Source organism: Egretta garzetta, unplaced genomic scaffold, assembly GCF_000687185.1.
Source record: "Egretta garzetta isolate BGI_Z169 unplaced genomic scaffold, ASM68718v1 scaffold161, whole genome shotgun sequence".
NCBI classification, from domain to species: Eukaryota; Metazoa; Chordata; class Aves; order Pelecaniformes; family Ardeidae; genus Egretta; species Egretta garzetta.
The window spans coordinates 4,090,792-4,113,369 of NW_009258754.1; positions in this window are offsets into that span (position 1 = coordinate 4,090,792).

Below are 22,578 nucleotides of genomic sequence, written 5' to 3' on the forward strand. Positions count from 1 at the left end.
TTAATTGGCTTCCAATCACAGAGTCCCTGCACAGCTTACAGCTGTGTGTGCCAGGTACATAGAGCATCCACTGCAGAATAAATGAGCCATTTGGTAAAGGCCACAGAAGCTATCCTCTGGGGATGCACTTGACAGACTGGAGGAGATCTCAAGCTTGCCATAGTGGCTGTGCTAATGTTATCTCCGTAAGGACCAGCAAAGATGTTTTTCTAAGGAAAATGATAAAACTTCCCAATGATATCTATTATTTCTTAGTAATTCTTTAGAGAAAATTAAAACTTGAGTATGGACAGCCACAGCATTGAGGTACCTGAGTAAACTCTCTGAAGGAGAGTTTTTAAGATACCAGGAATAGAAAGACTAACTTGCTCCCAAGAATCTGTGGTCGAGTTTCTTAAGTATATTCTGATGCAAGACATAAACTGGCTTTGAGCATGCAGTGATTCGTCACTGCTGCCATTTGGAAGAGCAGACTACACAGGCTGGGGGCTTGCCAGTGTGATTGTTGTGTTTAATGCTATGGTTCTGTGAAGCAATGGAGCAAATTAATGTCTTCTGTGATAATTCCATTAAAGACTTATTATTTTGATAAATCATGGGAGGCAAAGGTCATGATCTCCTGGGAACTTTGATTTCAAGCTATTTTGCTCAAGATTTCTATATTTAACTTAACTCTTGGGTTACTACAGACATTTGCATTGCCTCTCTTTCAAGTTTTGTTCTTCTCTTACCAATGATTCTTGAAAACATCTTGGTTACTTATTTTAAAATATTTAATCCAGACAATTGTCTTCTCTAATATGTTTTCACCTACTCAGTATATGTTAAATATGAACAGGAGTAAACATTCTTTGAGCTCTTTAGGTATGTTTTAGGTACTAGGAGTGTTGGATATAAAGATACTACTGAGAACTGAAGGGTTAGCTTAGTAAATGCCATTGGTGAAAACCTGAGGATCATGTCTAGTTAAATAACTATCTGAGAAATCTGTGAGGGAGGAATATCACCTAAAATTTGTCATTTGAGTAATTTGTTCATAATGCACAAAATATAAGCAACTAAGTTTCTTTTTCAATGGTGATTGCTGATCTTCAGAATACAAGCACTAGTTATTTGCTGAGAGCTGGGGTAATTCAGAGGTAATTCTTGGGAGTTATCTCTACTTCTAGAAGTTGATTCTTTCACAGACAGCTGTTCCATTTTGGCAGTACAAAGCCTGAGTCTGGCTGGAGGGCATGTGATTTAAGATGATATTTCCTTATACCTTAGTACATATTTGACGGTTAACTAATCAGAAGAAAACATGCTAGATGGGAGAGTGCTAGGACTCTGTTACAAGGTGGACTTTCATTTGAGTGGATAATCCTAGCAAAATATCCTTCCACTGCTCAACAAAGCAGTGCTGATAAGAAGAGAAAAAGCAGTTTGTTGGTATAGGTTATTCTGCTCACAGCATTGGAAAAGTTATATCAGCAAAGCATTTTTATAATGGTGTAAGTTGCATCTCCCTTAAGGGTGCAAATGCGGTTTCAGTTTGAGCTCTAGCTGTTCTATGTGGGCCAGCATCATGAAAGGCAAGGCAAGGAGCTGGCTGGACCCTCTTCTTTTTGCTTTGACCTTAAGGGCAAGGACTTGTGTGTCTAAATCAGAGAAGGATGAGCATGACCCCCTCACAGCTCTTATAATGAGGAGACGGAAGCACAGCAGGAACACGTTTGGCAATCTGGGATCTGCTTATAGGAACAAAATGCCATTTTAACAGTTTAAAACTACATGAGGCTGCATCCAACACAGCCCTGTCCCTGGGGACTGACCAGGACAGTTTTAGCCCTTTTAAGAACAAAGAAAGCAGAGGCCTTACTGCAAGAGCTCAGTGCCCTTTCACAGAGTTCCTAGCAAAGGAATGAGTTTTTATTTATTTATTTTATGTCTTCAGCTAAGCTTTGATGAGAAGTTCCTTAACTCTTCTGTAAAGGCTAAGTTTCCTGTCTGAGATAATATTTAAGATGAAGACTGACTCCTTCTCCTGTTTCCTTCCTACAGACCAAAAGGAGGCCCTTTCAAAGTATACAGCCTTTAATCTGGAGGCAAATACATGACCAGTTTGTAGCCCTCATCTCTTCTACAGTGACTAGTGTTGCTGCTTGCAGGTAACAGTTTCTTCTCTCATTTAATCCTTTATACTCCCTTCCTTCACTTGTATTATGACACAGATGAATTAGACCCTTTTTATGCTGTGCTTCTGCTTGTCTGTCGTCATGCTGTTGTAGATAAGTAAACATATATTTAAGGAAATAAGTTAGCATTACTTCAGCAATACCTTTTTTTATTCAGCATGGCAGCAGTCTTACAGCATGTTCAATTTTTAATGAAAGGGTGTTTCATTACTAGTCTTTAGATATATAGGATCAAATTTTGCACAAATATGCTTTTATTTATTACTTTATATTATTTCTAGTACTACTACTGTTGATAATAATATTGTTATTATTATTTCTGATACTACGACTATTGATAATAATATTATTCATCCAATGTGAATTTCAAGGTGTGTATCACTAAAGAATATTTCCACTAAAAAGCCAATTTGATGGTTATTGCAAATAGTGGCAAACAATACTTAAGACTTTAGAGGATGCTGGGCTAAGCCTTTATTGGTCATATTTTTTGTATTAACCAGTTGTGAAATAAGACACACTCTCTAGCAGCATGATATCCATGTGAGAGGCTTTATACTCTGATGAATAATCACTATCATCCTGTTTATTGGCCAAATATTAGGTTGATAGCCTGTAATTAATTAAGGACAGAGAAAAATCCCCACTAATTTAATGTAGATGGATATCCCTTCCCTTCCTTCATGCTGACTAACATGTTATTCATTGGGCTGTTGATTAGAAAGCACTTTTTTTTCCTCCCATGTGGCTTGTAATCATGTTTCTTTTCCAGAGATTTCTTTGTTTGTCTTGAAGTTATGAAAGCTGGAAGTTTATTTATATGAATTAGTATCAATGTGAATTATACATGTCAAATTACAACTTTGAAATTACTTGGTATATTATTTATACTTTTTAAAAATTGTGCTCCCTCACCTGTAAATTAGTAAAATATACAGATGTTTTGCCTAAGTGTATTTTACTGTCTCTTCTGCCCTCTTATGGAACTGCTGATACACATTAAAGACTTAATCCAACTCCCATTCAGTGGGACATTCACCACTGGTTTCAGTAGCAGTTGGATCCGGCTCTTTGGAGGAAATGGATGACAAATGCCTTATAAAGAGAGGTTTTGAACAGGTGAATAAGGTAGAAACAAATGAGTGGAAGAATAGGAGCAGCCAGTTGTTGTTCTTAATATGTGAATAAGAACAAACAAGTACAGTGTACACGTGCGTGATCACAGGTATATGCATTAGACAGCTCCAGGGCTGGCATTTATTCTACATATTCCAAAATATTTTTTTTGACAAGTTGCTGTGGGCTACTCGGACTGTCTTCATTTATGGAAACAGATGTTTCTTTGTGTCACTGTTTATGAGTTTGGTCATGGAGTTCAAGTCCCATGTAGTTTCATAAGTGCTAAAAGCAGCAGTATTGTTTGTTGTTGCATGTTGTTCTATGAAATGTGCTTCCCTTCCTCCTCAGTCCCAATTTACAGAGTGAAAACTGAGTAAATCTGTTGTTTGAGCAGCTGCTTCTGGCCAGATTCACCTGCTTGTTAGAAGATGGAGATTCCCAAGGTTCCATTGCTTTCTAAAACTACTCAGGCTTCTGGTGCTCACCCTCTCTCTTGCATGTTTTCAGTTACTTTCTTCCCAGCTATTTTTTTCTACACTCTAGAGCTTACCTGTGGCAAATCTGTGGGGGGAAGGCTTTAGTCAGGCAGGGCAAAATTACCTGAGAAACTCCAGTGGAAAAATAATGCAGTATAGTTAAGAAGCAACATTATTCACGGGGAGTTGGTGGAGAAAACTTCTTAGCATTTTCCTTCATTAATCATACTTACATAAAAAATTGTTCTTGTGAAATACATGTTGTACAACTAAATATTTATTTTGAAAGTAACTTTTTTTTGTTTCCTTGAAGGATCTGACCAATTGGAGAGATCCATTTTTAAGAAAAGCTGTAATGAAATTTTAAGCAAATATGTGTCTATCCTTTTGTTTACATATATTTGAAAGCTCATTGAAACTTACATGTGGGTTGTATCACTGAAAAACAGTGAAACATGTAAAATCATGGCCTGTTGATGAGAAATAAAATTAAGATCTAGCAGAAGTATAGATCATCATCCCTGCAAAAATCCCACAGAGGAGGGAGGAAAGTCCAGTATTAATTATGGAAGAGAAAATGCTGTAGAGTCTATAATAGATTAAACTACAAAAATGGATAGATACCTACAGAAGTTATACCAAATATTTATAAAACATAATAGAGTCAGTGCTTTTCCAAAGCATGTTTTTTTTTAAGTGTCTCTTAGAATTCTGTTGCAGGGTTAGTATAAATTCTTAGCACTACAGAATGCCTTAAAGTGGATGTTTTCTTGTTAAATTTCATGAGACTAACAGAGAACTGGCTGTTGTTACACATCCATATTGTGTTGTCTAAAACAAAATGTAGAACATCATCTTTTTTGGACAGAAATTACAGACTTATAAATCATTAGATAGCTGCTTATCACTAGTCATGAAACTAGTTTGAGTTTAGTGGAGCTGTTTATCATAAGTGTTAAGTATGTGTAAAAGTGTTTGCAAGATCAGCACCTAAGATTTTTAAGAAGTCTGCATAGAGCCAGATAATCTTACAAAGACATCAGTAAAATTACTTCTGTGAATACAGCCGTAAGTCTGTGGTGGTTTCCTGTATATCATATCACGACAGCTTTGATTAACCACAAATCCCTGCAATAACATTTGTTCTCCCAAATCCTTGTTCCACCCAAATGCATATGATCCATTTTATCAGAACAATTTCTGAACTGTACATTTTTCTTTCTGATTCCTCTATCCTTTATCCTGGTTTGGTACACTAGGACATATAGCTTACTAGGAGGGACAGGTGTAAAGACTTCTCTAAAAGGAAGGTGTGTTCATTTCTTATATATTCGGAGGCAAGAATATTACTGTTTCTTTAATAAATAACATTACATCAAAAAGGCACCTGACTCCTATCACTGATTTCTCATGCTCATGGTAACAGCATCATGAGGCTTCACAAACTGGCTATTGATGCAAACCTGAGGGACACTGGTACAAATGGGAGCAAGAAAAGTGAATTGTTTCTCTAGTGTAATATAGTATTGATCCTTCTAGAACATTTTCAGTTATTTTCTCTGTGCATGTGATACAGAAAATGGAAGCACGAAACGAAAATACTCTGTTTGGAAAAGCTGAGGATTCTGTTTGATAAACAAGGCTAAAGCACTCTTAAGACTTGAACATTTCCTTTTTGGGTCAATGCCTCGTCATTTTCTTCCCACGGGCTAAAATCTCGCCATATTCTCAGGCATTCACATCATGGCCTGAACTCATATATGAAGAATGAGAAGATGAGTCTGATAGCATGGTCATTATATTTTCTCTGTCTACCTGTCTTGTTACACAGGTGTGTCCACCACTTTTGTATCCCGGTCCTTCCAGCAAAAAAACAACACACATGACGTGTTTTGCTCCCTTTACTTCTTCTCCAGGAGACTGAGGTTAGTCCCTCAAAAACTGTTGAGGTCCAGATGCCAACCCTAATTCCCATATTTGATAATGTCATGGAAGCAAAACCAGTCAAACGCAGACTGCCCTCATTCCTCCCTCCATCCCACTGCACTCCCTCCTCTTCGTACTCGTTCAGAACTTTTGGCAATGGCCCTATCCAGATTTGGAGATCCAGTGAATAGAGATGGAAAACTATGTCAGTTACTAAAGGCATTTTATCCCCTGTGGATCTTTGGCTGCAGAACATACTGTGAAGAGGAGCCAGGGCTTCAAATACTAAGAGTAGGTCAGAGCAAGGCAGTGTTATGTCCCCCGTCCTCTACACTTCATGTGGCACAGTACTGTGGGCTCCTGCTCCTTTCTGAGATAAGGTTAAACCCCCCACTCCTACAGGAGCATAAGCTGAAGAAAAGCCCAGACTTGTAGCAGCAATCTTTTTTCAGAACAGGATTTAATGTAGTAGCTGAAACTTGTACCTATTATTCTGTTCTTCTCATGAAATCCTAGTTTACAATCACTTTTGCATAAAAAACACTGTTTTGGGGATATTTTGATGTACATGTCATGGTCAACAGGCTGCCCGGACAGTCCAGTCTGGGACCTACCAAAGTCAAAGGGAAGAATACTTTGAGGTCTTACTTTGGTTTCTACCATTTCCATCTGCACCGACTAGTAGCTTACACTGACAATGGTCCTATTGTCTTCTGGGGGCAATTAGTAAAATACCATCATGTTCAGCATGACTAGAAATGTGCCTCAATATTTGACCTTTAGATAATTGGAAGGAAATGGGGTGGAGAGAGAAAGGGGAGAGAACTACAAAGGACATCTATTAATGGATTTGAAGTAAAGATCTCCTCTGAAGTAATTCTGTAGCACAAAAATAGCAGTGAGACCCTAGACTGATGGAAGCTATATGCGTAGCTAGGCTGACTTGCATGAGCTGAGTGTGTAGCAGTGGTATGATTCCAAGCTTTGCAATAAGCAGACTGCAGTAGGATGGCTTTACTACAGACATTTTATCTAGGTGAAACTAAATTGGTACCTACTCAATGTAAACAAGTGTATAATATGAACAGCACATAATTTATATAATTAAAGATGGGTACAGAATGCTACTTAGAAACTTATGTTATTTTCATTGATGCTCTTACTGTAATGAAATCGAACTGATCAGCCTCCCAAAATTTACAGACGCACACAAATTTGTTGTCATTTATGGATATTAAATTATGCACATTATATTATAAACAAATCATCTTACCACTATGGGCTTTATTTTATTAGCTCCCCTTAGTTAGAAACCTCTTTACAGTCATATTATGCGGCAGATTAAGCGTTCATCCTTACTGCCTGCTTTCAAAGCAGTCTGTCAGTTGTCATCAGACATGCTGTATGCTACAAAGCACAAAACTCAACCTGATGCCTTCTAACTGGGAAAGCAGTCGGCAGGAAGTTCCAGCTGAGGTTCACAGTTCCAAAGTCCGCAACCTTCTAATATTTTCAAGGTTTCATGTGTTTTACGCAGGTCAACACATGGTCTGCTTCTCCTAAAAGTTCACCAACAGTTTAGTAACATCATGAGCACCAAGGTTAGGAGAGAGAGAAAAGTACATTTGTGTAAAATACCAATTGTTACTGTAATTTTTTTAGCCTAGGCATTTCAGTAAAATCTCACGAGGGATCAGGTTCTCAACTGTGAGAAATACGCAGGGTTCCCTTCAAGTCAGTGAAACAGTTAATTTACATCAGGTGAGGATCTGACCTAAATTTGTTTCAACTCTGATTTACCAGCATATACGCTGCATTACTCTAACATATGGAATCCTATCACTGCTGTATCAAAGATGTAATTAAAAACCTGCCATAACAAATGTGCACTATGCCCTACCAAGTTCTTGTGCTGACAAACTGCCGGAGGGGAAGAGTTTGATCTTTTACTCAATGTGGCTTGCCTCTGGTCCTAAAGGTTTTATCAAAGAACTTGAGAGAAGCAAGCCATGATGGAGTAGTAGGGAGAGGCAGCTTCAAGTAATCGGTTGCCAGGCTATGCAGCCTTCTTGAGTACAACTTGCACACTGTTGTAGCACCAAGCAAAAGATAGGCAGAGCAAAACACTGAGCACAGTTTGTTTTATGGTGATAGCAGCTCCTTTCTACTAAGAATGTGAGTAGCAGAGTTCTGCACCAGCTGGTACTTCTGGGTGGTCTTCAAGGCTAACTTCAAATACACGCCAGTGCAGTAAAACAGCATGGAAGTGTCAAAGACATAAGTAACTTTGGTAAGGTCCTTATCAGCAGACAGGCCTCCATTTTTTGACCAGCTACACACTGAGAAGGAGCATAACAAGCCACCATTCCTGCCTGAAAATCCTGAGGCAAGGATGCATATAAAGAAATAGAGTATGCAGGGTGTTTCTTTGAATAAATGAGTTCTCAGACTGAGTGCCAAAAAGTAATGATCAAATGCTAATAAGTATCTTCATCTACTTCCCAAATTCATTAATCTCTCATGAAAACATAGCTGATAAAAACATGCTGGATTTGAGTGGTGGCAGGCTGGAGGATGGTCATAGAAATTGTTTACATACATGAAACATCCAATTCATTTCTTCAGTTCTTTTTTGTTTTTATTCCTTTAAAAGTTTTCAGTATCTCTCTTAATGCCACCACTCAAAATAAATTCTTATATAGCCATTATTCACATTATTTAATAAACAAAGCTGAAACCAAACCTAATCAGAATAAGTATAAAAGAACCCTTGATGTTAGCATGCAGGACAATGTGATTCCAAACAGCTACTTTAACAAAATCGTAAAAAACAATTTTGCCTAAGGACTATATCCAGAGTCCCCAAGAAATTAATAGGAATATTTTTATGATTCACTGGGATTTACATCAGACCATAAATGAGCAGTGTATTTTATAAAACATATCAGTTATTTACAGCAGGCAGAAACCCATGCTTTCTTTGCGTGGAACTAATATATTGTTTCAAAAGCATATGGAAGAAGATGGCTGCCTCTTTGTGTAGAAAATTTGTAAAGCTTTAAATCAGTGGTGCAGTTTTCTACTGATTTTACTCATGAGGAACTAAGCGTATATGTGTAAAATTGGTAGAAAACTTCACCATTGATTTAAATAGACACAAAATCAAATATTATGTTGGGGATAGATATCTGAAGTGATACTAAAGATAAAATGCTTCCATTCAAAGAAGGTATATACAATCTGAAAGTTTTACCATTTATTTTGTGGCCATTGCTTCATAATGATTCAATTTAAAAATAAGTGTTATTTTAAATAATATTGCATTACTTTTAATAACAATATTTTTTTCATAATTGCAGAACTTTAAAAGTATCCAGATTTCTTTCTGCACTAAAGGCTAATACAAAAAAAAAAAAAAAAAATCACCTGGGAATGTTAAAATTCAAAGACCTAAATGTATCTATGACATATTCCAGCTGTATACAAAACGCACTTAATCCTGTACTGCGAACTTGGCATTCAAACCAACAGCCCTAATAAACAGAACTACATGTTTTCATTTGCTATTAGTGCCCTTCACTTTTGTCTGCTGAGGGAAAGGTTAGTTTCAAGACAAAGCTTTTGTTGGGCAGAATAGCAGAGCACACTCTGTCAGTGTTATCAGTGTCTTTCAATGTGGAACATATTTAACTTGACACAGGAGTAAAAAGAAAAATACAAATAGGACTTGTGAACTGAAGTAAAAATATATTGAGCTGTATTATATCTCTCAGGAACAGAGAAGCAGAAGGGTGGCAGTGGCACCTTCAGTGTCCCACATCATGGAGGAAAAAATACTTATGTTAAAATATACTGGGGCAAAGCCTGGGTTTTCAGAGGAGCCAGAATTTGTGTCCAGTTCCTTTACACAGCTGAAAATAGCAGAACCCATAAAAATCTTTACCAGCACCAATGGCTGGCAGGAGAGAGCAAGTCTCTTTCTTGACAGCTAAACTCCAATTTTCTTTTGAGACCTATAGCATACTCTAATTCCTCAATGGCAGTTGTACTTGTACCATCGTACAGTGGCACCAAAGCAGTCTCCCAAATTTCTTTGATATTTTTAACATTTCGGTGTTCAAACCTGCTCACTGAAGAAAATGTGGCTCAAAAAATGATTATTTCTGCAGTTTTCTGAGGAGTGTCTATTAGGAAGCAGCAAGAAAAGGGCTGCTCCATGAGGGAGTACAAGCCAGGAGGCACGGGTGACCACAGGACAGGCAGTGACTACAGCACAGGCCCATGGCATCTGAGTGCTATTAGCAGAATGCCTTGAGAGCCCCAGGCAGGGTGAGGTGGTGAACCAGGTCCAACGTCCTGTCAGGAGCAGCATGGATTAGGGCCAGAGAAAACGTGAAACCAGCTACAGTTTAGGTTCAAGGTCCTTCCAAGAGGCAAGACTAGAGACAAAGCTACAACACAGATCCAAGGACTACAGAGGAGTTAAGAGCAGAAACAAATCTGAACTAGGTACAACTGCAACATAAGTCAGAACAAGACTAAAACCCCCGGCCTGAGTTTAAAGGGAGTTTCTTGAGGAGTAGGAGTGGGTATCAGGTAAGGCTGGTAAGGGCAATTAAGGCCAATTAGTGTAGTAACAGCCCTGACCAAGGCTAATGTATGTTGTGGTTTGCCTAAGGAATAGTTTCAAGTTCTCAGTCTGGCTGGAAGCACAGAGGATCTCAGTTAATGGTCATTGTTTAGCTTACAATGAATTTACTAAAGGTCTAGTGTAAAGTTTTAATTTTTGCTGTTAGTTATGTTTATGTATTAGAATTTTTTTCCTTTATCAAACTGAAGAAATTCTGATATACACTAAGAGTCTCTTCCCTGCCCCCTTATAAGGCAGAAAAAGGTGTTCAAGATTTCTTTCCAGGTATGCAAAGTTATTTTATTATTGTGTTTATGCATTTAGTACACTAGCAAAATTCTGTGTGGTCATAAAATTAATTTTAAAAAAGAAAAAAATATTAGAGCTCCTATTTTTAGTTCACCTGATTATTTTTCAGGTAATATGGGAGATTTGCTTGTTTCACTGTAGGTAGGACATAAGTTGAAGCCCTAGAGTTTGGAACAACTGAAACAAAGCAGGTTGTTATATCATCATATCTGTCTAAAGCAGGCAATCGCTACCTAAGAGGATGTCAATAAAACTAATTTCAGATGTGCCTAGTGCTAAACAAATGTGGAAATTAGTTTATAACAACTTACAAAAGGTCATAATGGTATTTCTAGCAAAGAAGTCTGTACTTCAAATTGATACCAATGCCACTGCTCCTGCTCCTACACCAAGTTGAAAGGAAAAGGTAGTGTGACTTTTCAAACCGATGATAAGGGTGGAATAGATTTAAATTCTAGCAGTGCAACATGAAATAGTCACTATTCCTTCCAACTTTTCCTCTGTCATGTCACAGGAGTAGGGAGGGAACTGTTGATCGTAAGCCCAGTCAAGGGAGGAAAGGCAGAAAGGACCTAAAAATCCTTTTTAAATGTTGAAATGAATGACTTTTAATCTAGCATGCCATAAAATGCATTAGCTCAGCTTGCAAGGTCTCAGGAGCAATAGCTTAATGAAATCAGTATCTGGTTTTAGATATGCTTTTTACCCATTTCTAAGGCAAGAAGGTATTTGAATGCATCCCTGAGACTGTCGTATTAGTGACACAGAGTTCTATCCTCCACTTCTAGGAACCATACATGCTCACAAGCCTAAACCTCTTTCCCAAACTGTTGTTCCACACAGTCTAAATCTGTTGCTGCTTGTATAATGCTGAATTCTTGACACTGGAGGTGCTGTATAAAGGAATAGATAGCAACACATAAGCCAAAATGTGGTCTGAGTTGCTGAACAGTTTGTGATCTCCCATAGTAGCAGAAACAACTTCACCAAGAACTGTCTCAGGGTTCTGGGTGTCTGTCTCTATTTTCTGAAGAAAGTACAATTAGAATAAAGGAAGAAAAATTGTTTAGGTTGGGTAACCTGCCAGCTAGGACCATGATTCCTTTCTTTGGCCCCTTTCTGTAACAGCTTAACAAGGGGTTCTAATACAGTAGCATCAAATGCTGAATTCATAAGTCTGTGATTTTTTGTTTTGTTCTGGTTTGGTTTTTTTTTCTTTAAAGTGGAGCTTACTGGCACTATATTGGCATAGAATTAGTAAGAGAACCTTAGTACTAATAACTTTATAGCTTTCACAATAAAAAAAAAGCTTCAAACAGTAGAACCTGTATCTTCAGAAATAAGAAAAGCCGGTTCCTCATAAAGCTTTTTTTTTATTTTAAGAAAATGCCATCTGATGAATTTAAATATCATAAAATTTTTGAGAGTGAAGGTTATTGAGGCTAGATTTGTTTCTTCAGTCCTGGGGATTAACAATGTATGAGTAGTGTTTCAGAAGCTTGTGTTTCTGAAACCACATGGTCCATTTTTATCTCTTAATATAGGTATGGTCTGGCCTTAGGAAATTCCTGTTGAAACTCCATGAATAATATTTAGATTGGTCCTTTGTTATCGATAAAATGTTTTTTGGTCTGAAATTATGTGCAAACTAAAGATTCCATGTCCAATTAGGGAACGTCACACCTTTGTGAAACTGCATTATATTTCTGGTTTGATTACCAGGAGCACAAATATTATAACAATTAATTTATTATACATTCTGCAAATATATATTTGTAAGATCTGCATGACTGCTGTTTCATATTTGCTGCTATATTAATATTTAGGGGGAAAGCTTATAAACAGTTACCCATTAGGTTAATTTTAAGTGCAAAATATTCTTCCTGAGGCCATGCTTGATTTAATTAATGAAAAATTAGGGGCAGGAGTGAGTGCTGGCTTGGAACCTAGATTTCCTCAGCTTGATTAAAATAAAGTATCCCCCACAGATATTTTAAAGCTTTTGAAGTAAAGAACAGCATTTCATATTTCTGTGGGATAAAGCAATCCCTCTCGCAGATGATAGAACCTGCAAATCCTTTATGCTTGTGTAGTTTTGTTGCATTTAATGAATGAGGCTGTGTGTGAGCTTCAGGTTGATCAGGCATATCGCTGATGCAAAGGGCTCTCCCTGGGCTTCTGCTGTCGTCGTTGACATCTTCTGCGGTGCTCTAGTCCTAGTCCCGGGGTCCCCTGCTAGTCATTGTGGTTATATTCCTTTTAGAGGCTTTTAAAATTGCTTTGCAAGTCACCTTTCAACAAAACAAAATATTTGTTAAGAAGTTGTGTTTGCAAGTAGCATGTAAACATTTTTAGTGTATAATCAAAAAGATGTAGGTAGCATTTGGTAAAAAGAAAATCTGCAACTTGGGAGATCTGCAAATGAAAAGTGACAAAATTCAAGTAAACCATTTTAGTGTTTCTGAATCTGTTTCCTATTAGAGACTTAGCAATTATCATGGTTGAGATGTAAAAAACAAACAAACAAAACCCCTCCAACTTTGTTTTTACTTGATCATCAAATAAATGCAATTGTCATTTGAATGTTTTCAGAGGTGCTTGTAAGCAGCATGTTTTGTGCCTTGCTAAAATGCTGAGTGAGCAAACTGTTTTCCTTCAGGTACTGGTTTGCTGTGTGAAGGTGAAGTAATTTACAAACTGTGTTTTACTGTGGTGATGTAAGTGACATAAGTATAGAGTAGCAATTAGCAGTGGCCAGAGAAGTGTTGACACCAATTTCTAGAGGAGATGATTTACTCTTAGTGCTGACCTGTCAATAAACAATGCTAAACTTCACCAAGAAACAACACGTTTTTAGTGTGTAAGTGCTTTTGTTCACGACTGTTGCTGAATTTTACTTTCCATCTGGCCCAGGTCCTGGGGGCTTTATGGTTATGCCTATTGATAAAGGCCAGGTGGTCAAGTTTTGGGAGCTGTCTGTCACTTGTTCAGAAATGGGATGTGGCTGTAGTTTAGAGAAAAATAGAGAAACAAAAGGCAGTGGCAGCTGGGGTGGGCAGGGGAGCAGGATTCCTCTCATTCCCAGCCCCTTCTCCTGTTCAAGCTCAGCAACACCTGGATGTTCCTTCGGTAATGGCTGCTCTGGGGATTCAGTTGAGGCTGTTGTGAAAAGCAGTAGTCTCTTTTATCAAGCAGTATCTTGAGAGTGTTTGGTTGAATATGTTGCACTGTTTCCATTGCTCTGTGAGATACTTGTGGTAGTTGAGCTATTCTGCCCAGAAAGGGCTGTTTGCTGGTTTTTGCCTGAGAACCTTCCTCTAAAATGATATATTCCTTTTCAGGAAAGGATGTTCATATAATGTATATAGTTACTGGCGAGATCATCTTGTTAGTCTGGTGTCTGTAATCACTTCAAGACATATTTATCATAGCTTGCTAAATGCATTAGCTTGTTTTTGTACAATGTGAGTCCCTATCTTCTTGTTTCTCCTTAATTGAGATGAATTGTGTAGGACAGAAGGCACCTTGTGCTCTTTGACATACAATGTGCATGTAAAAGGTAAACCCCTGTAATGTTTCCTTACAGAGCACAGACCTCTAGGCTCGTGTTAACTTTTGGCTGGCCTTCTTAGAAGACTTGACAATAGTGAAATCTGTGTCTTCTTGGACAAAAAAAGCCCCTAGGCATTCTTAAAAATAGGAGTAAGCTGTATGAAGGTATTTAATAAAATGCAACTTTAATGGTGATTAGGATATAAATTTTGTTTGGGTCTCTGAGGTCAGCGAATCCATGTTCTAGCAAAGGAAGCTTTGCTGAAGTAAATCAGTTTACTGGTTTGAAGACAATGTAAATGTAACTGAAGAAGCTTAGCTGGTACTTAGTTTTTTTCAGTGTCATTCCAATGAACAGGTGGCTATTTACAACAGTGTTTGCTAAAGAGGTACTTAGGATAATATTTACTAACTAAGAGAGCAGTGGAGAGAGAAAGCAACAAAATGTTTTGGTTACTCTGGAATTCGTCCCTTGTCAGCATGGGAGGGCAATGGTCTCAGAGGGAGCAGTGAGGCTGCAGCTTGTTTTCTTTCCCTTACAAACTTTTCTTCTTCAGCTCCTCCCAGAGAACAAGTGATATCTTTTGCTCTGATTGTAATGAGTAGATCCTTTGCTAATTAGCTGTAGTGGAAAGCAGATGATCATGACTCCTTGATAAAGTCTTATTGAGACTTCACTGAGGGCTGAAATGAGCTTAATTGCATCTTATTTACATATTACAGTGATACCTTGAATGTTTATTGCTAGTAATTTTCCTTTTTATGTTGACTTTTGTAAAAAAAAAAAAATTTCAGGTGTTGCAAAAGAATTGGAAATAAAACTAAGATGTGTGTATTTATCAATGCTCTCTGAAAAGCATCTTAGGGATCTGAATTTTCACAAGTTTTAGAGGTTCTGCTGTGATTTTTTAATGTTTCTTAAGTGATCCAACAGAACTCATTCTTTGTCTGTGAAAACAGTTTTGAAACACTAGCTCACTTTTGTTTAGTGGGAGGAGAAGTGATTGATGTATTGCACATCATGCATAGTACCAGATACTGACCATTATTCTTAACTCTATCTAGTTTTGAAAGCACATCTAAACAGTTTCCCTAGTTTGTTTCCATTATTTTTCTTCCTCGATAAATAGGAGTCACAGATTTATATTTAGTAATTTCTCTTTTTCAATTTTTAATGTTCTAAAAATTTATGTTATTTTAATGGTTTACTAACTCTTCATTATTCCACCCATTTCTAGAAACTGAAATGTTTCCATCTAGTGCTTGATAAATGCTGGTTGGTTTGACTTTCAGCTTGAAAAGTTTTGGAGCTTATTAGGCACTGTTAGATTCAGCAGAGCCTTTCCATTGCTTTCTTTAGGAATTGAACCAAGTCCATAGCCTGTGTTTTCACTTCCTCTCAACCTAAAGGACTTTCAAATCTTAAATGTGTATGGGACTGAACTAAGAAAGAAAATCCTGATTGTGTGTCTCACCAAAATCTCAGACTGGAAATGCTTAAGAAGTGTCAAGGTAGAAGAGCTGTGTATCAAGTGCTTGTGAAACGCTTGATCTCAATCCTGACCTCTTTGAAATTTGACCATCTGAGTATTCGTTTCTTTCTTACATTGAAACAGTGAATTTGTAAACAAGCTTTGCTTTGCAGTAGCTGTGAGATTAGTCAAAACATGAAATATTGGTAGTGATAATTGAGTAATATTTTTTGAGTAATATATTCAGCAAGTCGGGTAGAGCGCAACAGTAACTGTTTTCATTGCTGCTTTTGTAAAATAGGAAGAGTAATGAAAAATGAAAAGCACTACCTACCACTCACATTTTTTTCTTTTTTTCTGAGCTATGGCTGTCCTAGACATTGTATTAAGAGTACTTGGAACAAAAGTGTCACAGTTGCTTGCATATATGAGCTTGATTATTTGAAAGTTTGCAACTTATTTTAGGTTATTGTGTTGCTTACATTTAACTTTATTCCCTGATAAGAAATGTGAAAAATGTAATAGATATCTGCTGAATATACCAGTTAAAATTTTACATGTTATTAGTAGTTCAACATGTAACTATGACCAATTAAAAAGGAAAATAATGTGATTAAAGCCTATAGGTTAAGGGTACCATACAGGCATGTACCCAGAATGGACCTCTGGAAACTAGTGACATGCTGAAGAACACAAGAGCAGCACAGGAATTTTTTGCTCTCAATTAGTTCATATAATTGGCTAGTGTCAGAGGAATACAGTAAAACAGACTTGCAACGTGACACCTATGAATCAGTAGATCTACCTTCAACCTTAGACGCTAATTGAGCTCGAATAATGTAACTGGAAAGCTTACTTTTTATGTAAAAGCAGTGTAAATTAGATTTCCTAATGCAGATCCTACCTACCTTTTATTGTAATAATTATATAAACTTACCTGTTACTGGCTAGATCCCAATTTTCCTGGAAAAATAAAATGAGGAATAATAGCCTCTTTTTTAAGAGAAGCTATTTGGTGAATGTAAAAAGAAAAATGTCTGGTTTACAAAAACTGTATGCAAACTGTTAGTTACACAGTTATTCTTGGCATGAGCTTGATTTCAGTTTTGTATTTATGGAAAACAAAGGAACAAAAAGCACTGTGTGGTATGAAGATGTGCAGATTGAGTATGGCTACATGTTGTCCAATGTACTTACTGAGAGATATGATTGTATTTTTAAGATAATGCATAAGTAATCAAGCATAGCATGTAATAATGTGATCAGTATTTTGCAGTTAGATCAAGACTTCTCAGTAGAAAATGAGCAGATTTATGCATATAGGTAGTTATAAAATAAATATGCAAAACTGCCAGTATACATAACCTTACTTTGATTAGGAACTAAGAAAAATGAAAAGTAAATGAAAAGACAGTTTATTATCTTACATAGTAGCCATGTCTTTAATTTCATATTCATAATAGAATGGTGACAATATAAATGTCTGCAGTGCTTGCTATAGGAACAGGATGCTTACAAAGATTTCAAGAATGGTGTTTCTTTCTGTTAAAGTCTGGGCAAACCTACCATTGACATTAGGAGGGCAAGACTGATTTGGAGGCAGACTCCTTAAAGACTAGGATAAAAATGAGAGGCTACTAGCAAATGTGAAACATGCTGTTAGATTTTTGGATCTTTCAAAGAAGTGTATTTTGAGATAAATGTGCAATAAAGCCTGTGTTTAATCTAGGAAGAGGAGCAGTATTCTACTGGTAAAAAGCAGAAGGAAAATAAATTGCATCATCTATAACCTTTGCAGTCATAGGCTCAGTGAACAGAACATCAAAACCAAATGTAAGGAAAACAAGCCTCTGTATTCAATTTACCTAGTGATATCCGGCCTTACAAGAAGCTTTCAGTATACTCATTCTTTTAGCTACAGTGTGAAAAAATCAGTACTGAGCTCAGTCTTCAATGGAGTAATACTTTAATAGGAAAAAATCGCTTACAGCTAGACCAAGGTCTGTCAAAGTGACTGGAAATAGTCCCACAGACTTCAAGGGCTGTAGATTGGGCTGTTAAACATGTAAATGAAAGTTTGATTGCTTTGGGTGAGCAATATTTCTGTTAATCATCCAGAAAAATATATCTGATTATTTGGAACAGGAAATAGCCATTTGGTTTATGACAGAATACAATGCGTGTTTAAGCATATCAAATGTGTTTGGAGTTAGTGAAGGAAGAATCTCAAGATGTTTGGGTTTGGTTTGGATACACATCCAAAATGTGCATGCTTAGCTAAAACTCTTCAGTCTGCAGCCAGGGTTTGTTGAGGAATGAGCAGTATTGCTAGGCTTCTCCAGTGCCAGAGCGCCAAACATGCCAGAGCAGCCAGGCTGTTGGTAAGAGGAATGAGAAACTGGTGACCAGGGATAGAGGTTTTTAGAACATGCAAGTGCCTTTAAAACACAGTTCTGCTTTCCAAAGTGCTTGTGTAAATACAATAGTTCAATTCACATCTTTCTGCTTTCATGTTGGAGGGCTGTCTTGAGGATGTTGTCCACCTCTGAGACATTGTCCTCCTGCAGGCATGGCTCTCGTGCCCTGAGGTTCCTGTGGGTCTTTGAGCTTGCTTTGGTGGCAACACTGATATTTCCATTTTGGAGTAACATTTGAAAGTGTCTTTCTCCACAGTTTCCTTTTTTCACATGTGTGTATCTGCATGGGGGCTTGGAAGGGGTAGGGAATGAAATCTGGAATTTTCTTTACCTTCCAACCCTGCCCGGATTAGGGTTACCCCAGGTCTCTCCATGCTGGGTGCTTGAGAACCTGAGAAGGGCTGATGTCCTTCCCCTTTCTAAAGTTAGGAAACTGCCATTGTGCATCCAGGAGAATGTGACTATCGTTGGGCATGGTGAAACTCAGGAGGTATGAAAAACTGATATAGCAACAAAATTTTCCATGTTACTCCTGCTTGCTTAATTTGGGGAAAAAAAAATTATTTGTGTTATACTGCTCCTCACTGCAGCAAGGAGAAATATAAAATAAGGAGTGTTTCCTTCAACACACTGCATTGACATAGTTCAAATTATGCTTTATACTGCTGACAGTGATATACCCCAAAGCTTAGGTTTTGTGTTCATGCAAAATACCAACATTTTTCTGCTCATGAGATAGCATGGCTCATAGGAGATGGTACCTCATGTAAGTTACATTGACAAAATGTCTGAATTTGCATTTTTCACTGGGATAAAACTGACCAAATGCAGCAACTGACATACCATAACTCACAGATTGCAGCTGAAGCTGTGTTTGACTGTGTGTGCTCTTAGTAAATTTGTCATTTAAAGAGCTGAAATGATGAGTCTGACAATTCATGGAGTTCTGTCACAGTAGCGATGGAAGCTGTACTTGATTTACAGAATTTTTGCTCTTCTGAGCATGCCTTTCTTAAACAGAAGATAGCTTATTTTTATTTGATAGCTAGTTAAAATATAAGCAGGTAAGTATGTATCTACCTCATAGAATGACGGATTAACCTGAGCTAATTAAATGAAGAATTAGATTCTTGTTTCCTTTTGAAAAGGACCATAAAAAGTGTTGTTCTGAAGACAACTGTCATCTTCTATTGGCCTGGGTGCATGTGTAGGTTTTTGTTTGTTTTTTAAGAGGAGGAGTAGAAGTCCTCTTTGGCAAGGTTTCCTTTTCTAAGAATCTCTGATTATGAATGTTGTGCTTTAGCTATCCTTTGCCTCTGGTTCTGTGCCAGGATTTATCAGAATGGAGGATGTGCTCAGTGGTGGTGCACTTTTTGCCACTAGCAATGGTTTTTCCTAATAGGGCAAGTTTATAAGACTCATTACCAAGAAGGGAATAATGGGAAAGGAAGTTTCGGTGCGATTTTTTTGTTTTCCTTTTTTAAAAAGAGAGACAAAGGATGGAGTTAATATAAAATCCTGCTCTCCAGTTAGCCTAAAAGATGACCTGCAGTTTTTGGAATTACGGTATGTTCAAAGATATGTCACTGAAATAATGTAATGCCACAGACATTAGGCCATAATGACCTAAAAAAGTATGTGTTTAGTAGTTTGCAGCTGGAGTCAAGGAAGGAGCAAAAACCGCTTGAAGTGAGCCAGACCCACACATTCTGAAAACCATTATTACATTTAGAGCACTGGCTAGGAAAAATATTCATAGCTAACAGTTTGCCTTTGGTTTAGATTAAATGTCACATGATTAGCAGCTTGCAATGGTGCAAGAAGAGCTTTTACAGAGGATTTCTGATTTTTTATGTAGCTATCAACTGTGATCTGAAAGATCGCAACTGTGGTCTCAGTCAACGGTGGTCTGGAATTTTAGGGGATGGGGCTTTTGGCTGGGTTTTTTCTTTTTTTTAAACAAAGAGAAAGGACTTATGAGAAACGAGATTTGATGCGAACCACCCAGAACAGGTAAAGGATCTTCTGAGTGTCTTGAAACACCTTCTGGTGATCAGAAGGTCTAAATAAGCAATCTGTCTAGATATGTGCTTAGTAGTTTACTGAATTAGGGACTAACTTATGGATAGCTTAAATTTCAAGAGTCTCATTAGTGTTTTATTGTTAATGTTGCCTGTGCACCTATTAACCTAGAGTCCTCATGGTGCAAACAACAACATGAAGAGGTAAAGTCACTGTTCATACCAACATAATTTTTATACTGACCACCTTAGCAGTGGGTGAAGGCATGGACTTCGGATTTCTTAATTGCCAGTCCTGTGCTCTAACAGCCATATAATTTTCCTGAGAGGGTACATACTTTTTTGGTATCTAATTCACCAGTGCTTGGCATGACATATCCAGGATTTAACATCAGAGCTTCCTTCTAGATTTATTTTTTTATCTCAGTGTGTTAATCTTACTCTTCCTCAAAGAAGTTTTAATTGTGTACCTAACCGCTGAAAAAACTCATATTTTGAGCTGCAGCACTCAATTTTTTAAATTACTGCTTAGTAAAAACAATCCCTATCCACAAGAAAAAAAAAAGGTTGTAGACCTAATCAGAATCTATTAGCCACTACCAAATTTGCACGTAACTATGGTTTTGGTTGGATTTCTATATCATAAATTACAAAGGATGATAGTTTTTATTTTATCTTTATAAAGCATCACATAGAACAGTATCAGAGGGTACTTGATAAAATAAGCAATGATTTTATCACCATGGGACAAGTAGTTAAATTCTACAACAGTTCTTTAAAAGGAATTTTAAAAGCCCCTTCTAACATATCAGATAGGCAAAGTCTGTAGGTAGACTGTCAGCTACCTATGTATGCAGTGTTACAAGTACAGCAAGCAAAATACCAGAAATACTCAATGTGAATATTCATTGAAATGTAGAAACAAAAGAAAACAGTATCAGTAGTGCCATCTCTTTCCCTATTTGTTTTTCGTAAACATCCAAATACAAATTTTGCTAACACACAAGCACATATTAGAAACTAATCTTATCAGTATGGACTGTTAGCCTGGACTATGCTGGATTTGTTACATATTGGATAAAATACTAGCTGATGTAAGTTGGATTGGTTACCAACTCTCTTGGCAAAGTCCTGACCTGGACTTTGAAGTCAGACAGGCTTTGTACTGATCTGATTTCACTGTTACAGTGAGGTCTACCTCTTCACTCCCAAGAAAATGTTAAAATGTGGAAAAGATTTGGCTTTTCTAGTTTGTTTTAGTTTGTTTTCAAGGTTTCTATTGTGATCCATGTCATCTTTGATTCAGAGAGTAATGATTTTACCATATTTTTTGGTAAAACGTTCCTATCAAATACTTCAGTGAAGAATAAGTTTTAATAAAAGCTTTAACATCACAGTCCTACCAAACTTGCTTTAGGAAACATTCTCAGAGTACTGTGGTTCAGTAAATGGATTAATTGCCTGTTGATCCATCTGATGGCATCTTTCCGTACTTGCTTGTAAGTGAAACCAATAATCCAATGCTCTTGCCTTCCTTGGTGTGTGTTACTGATCACACCTAATGACAAATTTCAGGTGTTTCAAAGCACCTACCATTGCCCTGCTCCACAAGTGAGTACAAATTTTAGTTTGAACCTTTTCCTGAAGAGGAGTCTGCATTTTTATAGAACCTATTGATTTGTTCCAGTGACATTGGTTGAGCTAATGAGAGATCATCTATTCCTACAAATCTGGCCCTTTTTACTATATAAAGTCAGACTCATTAGCAGTTATCTCAAAAGTGAAGGGAGCTTGGAGAATTAAGTAACAAAGTGGTTCTTATGTGGATAAAAACTATCCACTTGAACCTTTTTTTTTTTTTCTGGAATGTTGATGCTGCGATGCTTGGGTGTTCTTGAACAGAAAGTGTTTTGTTTCTTCCACAGTAGTCTGGTCTCCGTATGTTAAGCAATTCCATGGATAGTCTACTCCAGAACATCTTTGGTTAATAAGAAACTGAAAGATAAGCCTTGTGATAATTGATAAGTCATTAGCAGGACTCCAGTTCATCAGATAAGGCAATTAATGGTTTCACATTTCCTAAAAAGTGGCAGTGTTGGGCTGAGTCACTACAAGATGTAGGATGAGGAATTCTTTTGCGACATAGTTTGAATGCAGTACAGATTTACATCCAAGTGTGTTTGTCTTCTGCAATACATAATTTGGCTTGTCAATATTTTTTATTAATTTTCAATCTTCAGCTGGAAGTTGAGTGCTTGTGTTATGAAGAATTGATATTTTATTCACTCAGGTTTTATATAGCAGGAGTTGTCATCTATTCTCTCATTTCTCTCTTGCATATGCTAATCAGTGGGCTGTATCATTGGAAAGGTATTTCACTGGTTTACTGTATAGGTGTTAGAAATGTTGTTTATGCATCGTGGAGTCAAGCTGTTCCATGAATAGATTACAAAGTAGGAAAAATTCTTTCAGAATTCAT